This window comes from Heterodontus francisci, unplaced genomic scaffold (assembly GCF_036365525.1).
Source record: "Heterodontus francisci isolate sHetFra1 unplaced genomic scaffold, sHetFra1.hap1 HAP1_SCAFFOLD_43, whole genome shotgun sequence".
In the NCBI taxonomy this organism is placed as follows: Eukaryota; Metazoa; Chordata; class Chondrichthyes; order Heterodontiformes; family Heterodontidae; genus Heterodontus; species Heterodontus francisci.
Genome location: NW_027141852.1, coordinates 17,381,093 through 17,391,358, shown reverse-complemented (window position 1 = coordinate 17,391,358; position 10,266 = coordinate 17,381,093).

Here is a 10,266-nt window from a genome sequence, read left to right as displayed (position 1 = left end):
AGATGCTGCCAGAGTTTCTGAACATTTCCAACACTTTCTGTTTTTATTTCAGAATTTGCAAGATGTTGCTTTGCTCTGAAAAAAAATTGGATGATCGGCTTTGGCTGCCAGTGAAATTCCACAGGAGCTAAAAGGAAGTTCTGATATCAGTGGCATGTTGATCTAGGGGTTTGATTCTTGCTTAGGGTGAGTGATTAATTAATGTGTGAGAGATCCTGGGTTCAAATCCTGGACAAGCCCTTCTTCTTTGGCATTTTTAGTTTAAGGTCATTGATTGGTTTCAGCCTTGCAGAAGGCGGAATTGATTTCCATATGGAGCCTGCTTGAGGACCAGAGAGCTGGATTCAAAGAGCTTGATTAACTAAATGTACAGATAGCCAAGTGGGAATATAAAATTGTTGCAGTAATTGTGACCTGACTCCAAAAACAACAGGACTGGGTGCTGGACTGGAATGGAATGGAATTCTTCAGTGATTCTGCTGTTTGGCTTGCATTGATTCATCGATTTTCTTGTTTTTCACTTTGTCGATGCCTTTGAATAATTGTGGATCCTTCTTCAGATTGTCTTCTTTCACCAGGTAGTTCTGACCTCTGATGATGATGATCGTAATGAGCTTCAACTCACTGATAGTTTTGGAACTGAACAGATTTCCTTTGCTTGAGTCTACAACATGGAACTCAGTCTGACATGTGGACCCATGGGAGGATTTGAATGCCAACCCTGCGTTGAAGAATACAGTTGCATCCATCCAATAAGAGACCGAGTAGAAGTGACAGTTCAGTCAGTCAAACATTAAACTTTTAATTTCAGGGTGGTGAGTTTGAGTGCCATTTTGTTTTTCCCTTTTTTAAGGCTTCATTAGCAGAGAGTACAAGGAGTGTTTGAAATGAAATTCATCAAAGTATGAGAAAGTCTCACTTTGATTCGGGACTCATCTCTCTGCAGCATCTCGCTGTGAAAGATTGAACTTCATCTCATTTCATTCCCAGCTCGGGGTCAGTGCGGCTCAGTGGGACTTCTGGCTGTCTCCTGCTTCACAATCCATCAGTGCTGAGAAAGCAATGGGGAATATTATTCATGGCTCAGTAACCTGAGGACACCGTCTTAAGGTGAATGGCAAAAGAACCAAAGGCAACATGAGGAAAAACTTCTTTTGCACAGCGAGTGGTTAAGATCTGATATGCACTGCTTGAGAGTGTGATGGAGGCTGATTCAACCATGGCTTTCAAAATGGTATAAGATAATTATCTGAAGTGGAAAAATTGCATGTTTTCATGGAATACATGAGTCTGTGGCGTGAGCTGAGTTGCTCGTGCATAGAAGCAGCACAAGCACAATGAGCTGAATGGCTTCCTTTTGTTCTGTAACTATTCTATGATCTATGATTCTTTTCAGAGTGAAATCAACACTCACATACAAGAAACTGACAGGTACAATGTAAACCCCACACTAACATACCAGCGAATGCTAGGGACAGAGTAAAACCAATCAGTCCTGGACTAGAAACTGACAGGTACACTGTAAACTTCGCATTACCAGACAAGAAATTGACAGATACAGTGTGAAACCCACAGTCACGTAACAGCAGTTGGCAGGTAACGTGTAAAAATCTTTCTTTCATATCCCAACTGCAAGGTACAAAGGAAATTAGGTACAAACCCAGGCTCACACTTCAAAGACTGAGAGATACAAAGCAAAACACATATTCACCTGCAAGTACAGAGACGAAGAAACACTCAGAGGAGGTGCAGATTAAAGACACATGCATGCAACAGAAAATGATAGGGATAGAATCAAACCCTTTCTCACTTCTCAGAAACTGATAGATATAGACAAAAGCTGATGCTCACATACAAGTTGTTGAAAGATCTGTGGTGAAACTCACAGAGCAATAGCAGAAACAAACAGGTACTGAATAATACCCACAGTCACAGACCAAAAACTGAAATATACTGAGTTAAACATCACTTTCTCACACCAGAAACTCATGGCTACAAAGTGAAGCTTACTCCATCCTCCCAGGCATTGACAGGTGCAAAAGAAAACACTCACGAAGATACCAGGTCATGAAATGTACGTAATAAAACCTTTCAGCTGAAAGAATAGCATTCATGACAGGTGTGGTACCCAGAATGTTCAGCGGCCGGGAATCCGCCCTATCTGTGACAGGAGCGGGGCGCGCAGGCGCAGTAGAGACAGCTTTGTCAGCAGCTGGAGCTGCGGGTTCGGAGTTGGAGCGGGATATTCACAAAGTGCGAGAAGACTTTGCGGGCTCACACAGCTGGAGCAGGGCCTCAGGGCCACAATAACATGGAACAATCCCATCTGTATCCCTGCGGATGGCGGTGGTGAAGCTTTTCCCGGTGAAGCTTCCCGAAACCGCGTAAATGGATAAGAATTGGGGACTGGGCAGGGAGCGTCTCTAAATGAATAAAATTTGGGTACTGGTCAGGGAGCGTCTGTAAATGGATAAGAATTGGGGACTGGGCAGGGAGCGTCTATAATTGAATAAGAGTTGGAGACTGGGCAGGAAGCGTTTCTAAATGAATAAGATTTGGGGACTGGGCAGGGAGCGTCGATAAATGCTTAAGAATTGGGGACTGGTCCGGGAGCGTTTTTTTATTCGTTCGTGGGATGTGGGCGTCGCTGGCTCGATCTCAGCTCGAGTAATGTGTCCAGTTCTGGGCACCAGGCTTTAGAAAGGACATCAAAGCTTCTGAGATAGTTCAGAGGAGATTTACTAGAATGATCCCAGAGATGCGGGGTGTCAGTTCTCTGGACAGGCTGGTGAAGCTGGGATTGTTCTCCTCAGAGTAGAGAATGTTAAGGGAAGATTTAATAGAGATGTTCAGAATCATGAAGGATTTTCATAGGGTAGAGAGGGAGAAACTGTTTCCACTGTCCTGGGGGTCAGGAACCAGAGGACACAGATTTAAAATAATTGGCCAAAAATGTCAAGGGGAGGTGAGGAGAGATCTTTTTACCCAGTAACTGATTCGGATTTGGAATGAATTGTCTGACAGGGTGGTGGAAACAGATTCAATTATAACTTTCATAAAGGAATTGGACAAATATTTCAAAGTGAAATTCTCCAGGATTATGGGGAAATAGGCAGGAGGTTGGACTAATTGCATCTTTTTGTCAGAGAGTCAGCAGAGGCACAATGGGGCCGAATGGCCTCCTTCTGTGCTGTATGATTCTATGAACATAAGAACGAGGAGCCGGAGTCGGCAAGTCAGCCACTCGAGCCTGCTCTGCCATTCAATACAATCATGGCTGATCTCATCACGGCAGTTCTTGTTCCTTGCCAGTAGATGTCACTTCACTCCAATGTAGTGAAGTTCACAAATCTGAGAGAGAAACAACAGGAAAGAATTGTTCCCATGATAGTGAATGTGTTGGATTTAGAAATACTAGGAGTGGAGAAGAGTTATTACTTGTCTGCTCGATCCCCATAGCCCTGTAAAATTATTTCCTTCAAGTGCCCATTCAAATTCCTTTTGTAATTCTCGATTGTCTCCATTTCCACCGCCCTCGTGGGCAGCGAGTTACAGATCATCACCAATCAGTGTAAAAAAAGTTCTTGCGCACATTCCCCCTGTACCTCCTGTCCAAAACCTTCAATCTGTGTCCCCTAGTCCTTGTACCAATAGTTAACGGGAACAATGTTTCCTTGCCAACTTATTTAAAACTGTCATAGCCGAAAACATATCTATCAATTCTCCCCTCACTCTCCTTTGATACAGGCAGAACAACCCTAGCTTTTCCAACCTCACCTTGCAACTAAAATCCCCCATCCCTGGATCCATTCTGGTAAATCACCTCTGCATCCTCTCAAGGACGCTCACATTCTTTCTTAAGTGTGGTAAGCAAAACTGGAAGCAACACTCCAACTGGGGCCGAACCAGAGCTTCATAATGGTTCAGCATAACTTCCCTGCTTTGTACTCAATGCCTCTATTTATAAAGCCCAAGATCCCATATGCTTTGCTAACCACTCTCGCAATATGTCTTGCCACCTTCAAAGATTGATGCACATGAACCCCAAGTCCCTCTATTCCAGCACACACTTTAGAACTGTGCCATGAAGTAAATATTGCCTCTCCCTATTCCTTATGCCAAAATACATCACCTCACACTTGTCACTATTAAATTCCATCTGCCACCTGTCTGCCCATTCTGCTAGCCTATCATTGTCCTGTTGCAGGCAGTTCATATCATCCTCACTGTTTGCCACTCCTCCAAGTTTGTTGTCATCGGGATATTTTGAGATTCTACTCAATATTCCAAGATCCAAGTCATTTATCTTTAGCAAAAAAAGCAGTGGTTCCAGCACTGACTCTTGGGAAACACCCCGGTCGACTATCCTCCAGTCTGACAAAGAATCATTTCATAAGACTCGCTGTTTTCTGTCCTTAAACCAATTTTCTATCCAATTGGACACTGACCCTCCTATACCACGAACCTCAATTTTGTAAAGCCCCCTTTTATGTGGGACCTTGTCAAACGCTTCCTGAAAATCCATATAAACAACATCCACTGCATTCCCTTCATCAACCTGCTCTGTTAGTTCATCAAAAAATGCAGTTAGATTAGTCAAGCATGAACTCCCATTTATAAATCCATGCTCACTCTCCTTAATTAACTCAAACCTCTCCAAGTGACTGTTGATTTTTTCCCCTGATTATTCTTTCTAAAACCTTACCCACCGCTGCTGTTAATCTAACTAGCCTGTAGTGAGCCGGACTGTCCTTACACCCTTTCTTGAATAAGGGCGTCGCATTTGCCACTGTTTACTCCTGGCACCTCCCCCGTATCCAGGGAAGATTGGAAGATTATGGCAAACTCTTCCATTATCTGCATCCGCATTTCCTTTCGCAACCTGGGATGCCAGCCATCCAGACCAGGTGATTTATCTACCCGAAGCACAGCCAGCCTTTTTAGTACCTCCCTCTCTCAATTTGTACCCTCTCCATTGACTCTACTCTCTTCACTTCGACTGATATTTTGTCAAATTCCACTTCCTTAGTGATCACTGAGACAAAGTACTCATTAAGTAGATTAACATTGCCCTGCACCTCTAAGCTTATATTATCCTTTTTGTCCCTAATAGGCCCGACTCAACCTCTTACTACCCACTTATCATTTACATGCTGCTCGAAGATTTTTGGGTTTCCTTTCATGTTGACTGCCAGTCTATTCTCATAGAAATAGAGATTAAGCAAATATAGAAGATATAAGTATTTCCCATCCTTGATGAGGTGGAATTTTTTATGTTGTGGGTCGTAATGTCTTGGCCCACGAGTGTGGTGGAAGCAGAGACAATCAATGATTTGAAAAGGAAATTAGATGAATAATTGAAGGAAAGAAGCTTGCAGGAGGAAAGGGATCGAGCTGGTGAGTGGAACTGACTAGATTGCTCCGGGGAGAGCCAGCATGGACATGAGAGGCCAAATGACCACCTTCTATGCTGTAAATGACTCTGTGTTGTTTCTCAAATTCAATCCACTGGTGCTTGGGAAATAATTTCAAAGTAAATTGTGCAACCGGAAAATCAGAACCAAGGCAAGGGACGCATAAGGAAGCAAAATTGCTGAAACCCAGGATTGAACCAGGGACCGTTAGATTTTCAGTCTAATGCTCTCCCAACTGAGATATTTCAGCCCTACATTAACAGTGGCTTGGTGTCCTTGTTTTGGAAGAAAATACATACATTCAAGTTTTCTAAAAAGTTAAAGAACACAACATGTGAGTAATATTCCCCATTGCTTTCTCAGTGCTGATTGATTGTGAAGCGGGAGACAGCCAGAAGTGCCACTGAGCCGCACAGACCCCGAGCTGAGAATGAAATGAGATCAAATTCAATCTTTCATAGTGAGATGCTGCTGAGAGGTAAGAGTCCTGAATCAAAGCGAGACTTGCTCATTTCAAACACTCCCTGCACTCTCTGCTCATGAAGCCTTAAAAAAGGGAAAAACAGAATGGCACTCAAACTCACAACCCTGCCATTAAAAGTCTCATATTCGACTGACAGAACTGTCACTTCTACTCGGTCTCTTATTGGATGGATGCAACTCCAACGCAGGGGTGGCATTCCACTCCTCCCATGGGTCCACATGTCAGACTGAGTTCCATGTTGTGGACTCAAGCAAAGGAAATCTGCTCAGTTCCAAAACTATCAGCGAATTGAAGCTGATTACGATCAACATCATCAGAGGTCAGAACTACCTGGTGAAAGAAGACACTCTGAAGAAGGATCCACAATTATTCAAAGGCATCGACAAAGTGAAAAACAAGAAAAACAAGAAAATCAGTAAGCAAGATGCTGGAGAGAGTTAAGAATCACAGAATCATAGAAAGTTGAGCGCACAGAAAGAGGCCACTTGGCCCATCATGTCTGTGGTGTCTGAAAAATGATCCACCTGTTCTCATCCCACCTTCCAGCATTTGGTCCGTTGCCCTGCAGATTACGGCACTTGAGGTGATTATCCAGACTCCTTTTGGATGAGTTGAGGGTTTCTGTCTCAACCACCCTTTCAGGCAGTGAGTTCCACACCCACACCATCCTCTGGGTGAAAAGGTTTTTCCTCGTCTCCCCTCTAATTTTTCTACCAATCACTTTAAATCTATGCCCCCTCGTCACTGACCTCTCTGCTAAGGTGAATAGACCTTGCACTTCCACTCTATTTAGACCGCTCAAAATTTTGTACATTTCAATCAGATCTCCTCTCAGCCTTCTCTGTTCCAAGGAGAACAGCCCCAGCCTATCCAGTCTTTCCTCAGAGCTGCATTTTTCCAGTCTTGGCAACATCCTTGTAAATCTCCTCTGTACCTTCTCTCGTGCAATTGCATCCTTTCTGTAATGAGGTGTCCAGAACTGCACACAGAACTCAAGTTGTAGCCTAACCAATGAGTTATACAGTTGCAGTATAAGCTCGCTGCTCTTGTATTCTATACCTCGGCTAACAAAGGAAAGGATTCCATCTGCCTTCTTAACCACCTTATCGACCTGTCCTGCCATCTTCAGGGATCTGTGGACATTCAATCCAAGGTCTCTCACTTCCTCTATACTTCTCAGTATCGTGTATTCTGTTGCCTTGTTTGACCTCCCCAAATGCATCGCCTCACACTTCTCCAGGTTGAATTCCATTCGCCACTTTTCTGCCCACTTGACCAAACCATCAATATCTTCCTGCAGCCTACAGCTATCCTCCTCATTATCTACCTCATGGCCAATCATTGTGTCATCTGCAAAGCTCTTGATCATGCCACCTACTTCCAAATCGCTAATATGTACCACAAAAAGCAGGGGACCTGGTACTGAGCCCTGCAGAACACCACTGGAAACAGCCCTTCGGTCGCTAAAACACCCGTCAACAATTACCCTTTGTTTCCTGCCACTGAGCTAATTTTGTATCCACCTTACTGCATTTCCCTGTATCCCATAGGTTTTTATTTTTTTTAACCAGTCTGCCATGTGGGACCTTGTCAAATGCCTTGCTAACATCCATGTGGGACACGTCAGTTGCACTTCCCTCATTTATCTTCCTTGTTACTTCTTCAAAAAAATCCATCAAGTTGGTCAAACAAGATCTTCGCTTAAAAATCCATGCTGACTATCCTTGATTAACCTGTGCTTTTCGAACTGACAGTTTATTCTGTCTCTCAGAATAGGTTCCAGTTATTGGGCCATGACTGAGGTTAGTCTGACTGGCCTGTAATTACTCGGTCTTTCCTTCGCTCCCTTTTTCAACAGAGGTTCAACCTCTTTTGTAGCAGACTATTGTAAATTTCACAATTCGCATGGGAAAAAGTATTAAATACTTCACTTACAAGTTCTAATGTTACTGGCGAAATGAGGGCTTATGTATGATTTGAACCCAGGACCTCACACAAATACACAGCAGGAATTCTGCTCCTTTACCAAAAAGCCATCTCCTTTATAGAGATGTAAATATGCAATATTGGAAGAGTGGAGGACTTGGGACCAAGACAGTGACTTTGACTTTTCTGCCTGTCTTCCAAATTCTGCAAGGTTCCATGCAGACAATTAATGAACTGTCAGGGTGTTACTTTATTCCATTCTTCTTCTTCTTATTCATCTTCTTAGGCAGTCCCTCGGGAACGAGAATGATTTTCTTCCACTTCAGGGTTCTGGGTCCAGTGACTAGATGTCTACTTAAATCGCAGAGAAATTAAACACTTTTCAATTTGTCTCACGACATAAATAGCAACATTTGCAGATATTTCACAGCTGTATGATTGGATGCTGCTAACGTTGTTACACTCAGTACACATGGTACCTTAATGTTGCAATAAATATTATAATATCTATTCAGGTAACTGTCATCCCACAGCTCCAAAATTTCACTGGTTCAACATTCTCATCAAACACTAAAGCATTCCACAAAGCAAGGCTCACAAATTCAACACCAGTTTCTCTTTTGGAGTCTCTCTGGTGTAATCTGATCTCTGATAGATTACTGGTGATCATCCTCCACATGAGCAGTCGTCCTAATCCCATGTACCTGTCCTGTTCCCACCTCCCTTTCCTGTATACACAACAGAATTCCATACTGCTGATATATGCTGGTAAACACTTTCCTTGTTGTATGAAACTGTGATTACAGTGGAAATCCGCAAGAGAGGAATCTATTGTTGGCACCTTTAACTCTGCAGCCAGTGACCAGAAGAATTTTCACTCCTGAACGAGGACTGTTTCAATTTCCTTTTGGAAGATCACATCATCACATGAAGGAAGTGAAGTGCTTTTGTATCACAGTGACCACAGAGGAGTTTTAAAACAAACTATTAAATTATGAATTCATATTTTATTTTGAATGCTACATTGGAGGTTAATTTCACAGACAGTCCTGCAGTTTATGATTTGTGTGAAATCAGTGAGATTGTGAGTTGGGTCGACCCCTCCCTATCAGAGTCACCAGGACAAAGGGAGTGTTTAGTCATCGACATCTTGCTCAGTTCAGCATTTTGGTGGCTGGCTCTTGAACTCACACCGTCTCCTGACAGTGACAGGAGTAAACAAGTTATCGCTGAGGATTTCAAGTGCTATTTAAAGATTATTCACCTTTTACTGTTCACTTACTGCTGGAGGTTTGAAGAGGACATTTGAAACACGTTGGGAGACTTTCTGGGAAACTTTGTCAAGACTTCACCAACACTCTGTCAGCATTTACTCGGGAAATACTCTGAGGATTTCACCTATAAAGAGTAAGTGCTGTGTTACTCCACCTTATTGGAAACTTTACAGGAATCAGCAGGAGAAAGGGAGCGTTTGGTCATTGACATCTTGCTCGGTCCGCGGGAGAAATGGGAGGAGGACACGAGGCCAGGCTGAGCAGCACCAGCCGCGGCAGGAGAGAAGGACAGGAGAGACAGGAGAGGGAGGTGGACTCCTTCTCCTCTGTAAGTACAGGACATTCCTCCTCCTTTGGACCTCCTCCATCAGGACCTCCAGTACTGTACCTGTGAACCTGTGCCTTCGTTCCCTCAGTCCCTGAGTGATCCTGAAACATGCTGCTGTGTGTCAGACAGCACACTTCACACCTTCAGTGGAAATGTGTGTGTGGAATCCACTTATACTGCACCAAGAACATTGCTTCGAATCAGCACTCGAGTGATGAACTGCAGCTTTCTGTTTTCATGCCTCCAGGCAATTTCAAATTATGGTCATCAGAATGTTGTGTGAAAACCAGATTTCAAACAGGCGAGTCTTATTATCACAGCACCCGTATCCCAAAATCACCAGCTGGAATTTCCTTCCAAAAACCACCCACTTCTGGGAGCTGGTCTGGCAAGTGAAGTGGGACACGGCCCCACAGCAAAACTCCACACCAGAAGTGAGCACTGGGATTTCTGCCATGATTTCCCTCTCTGAGCCTCTGTAACTCTGATCATTTTGTGACAGTGCACCCACCAGAATCAAATGACTGGAGCGACGGGGGAGAAATGGCTAAATGTGAACACACAGTGGGCTAATTCTGGATTACGGATTTACCAGGAGTTATGGCAATGATGATGAAACTGCAGTTTCTGAGCAGTCAAGGCTACGTTGTCAGAATGCCAGCTGTGGAAGCAGTAACTGTTGTCACTGTAGAAGTGACCAGAGCTCTTCTACCCTCATCCTAATGTCTGGTTGGCAGCTACATTGATCTCCCGGACGGCCAGTGCCCAGGGTCTTCCTCACTTCATGTGTTGCCTCCCTCATTGTGTTGTCGGTGTGAGTTCTGGACTCCTCCAATTGTC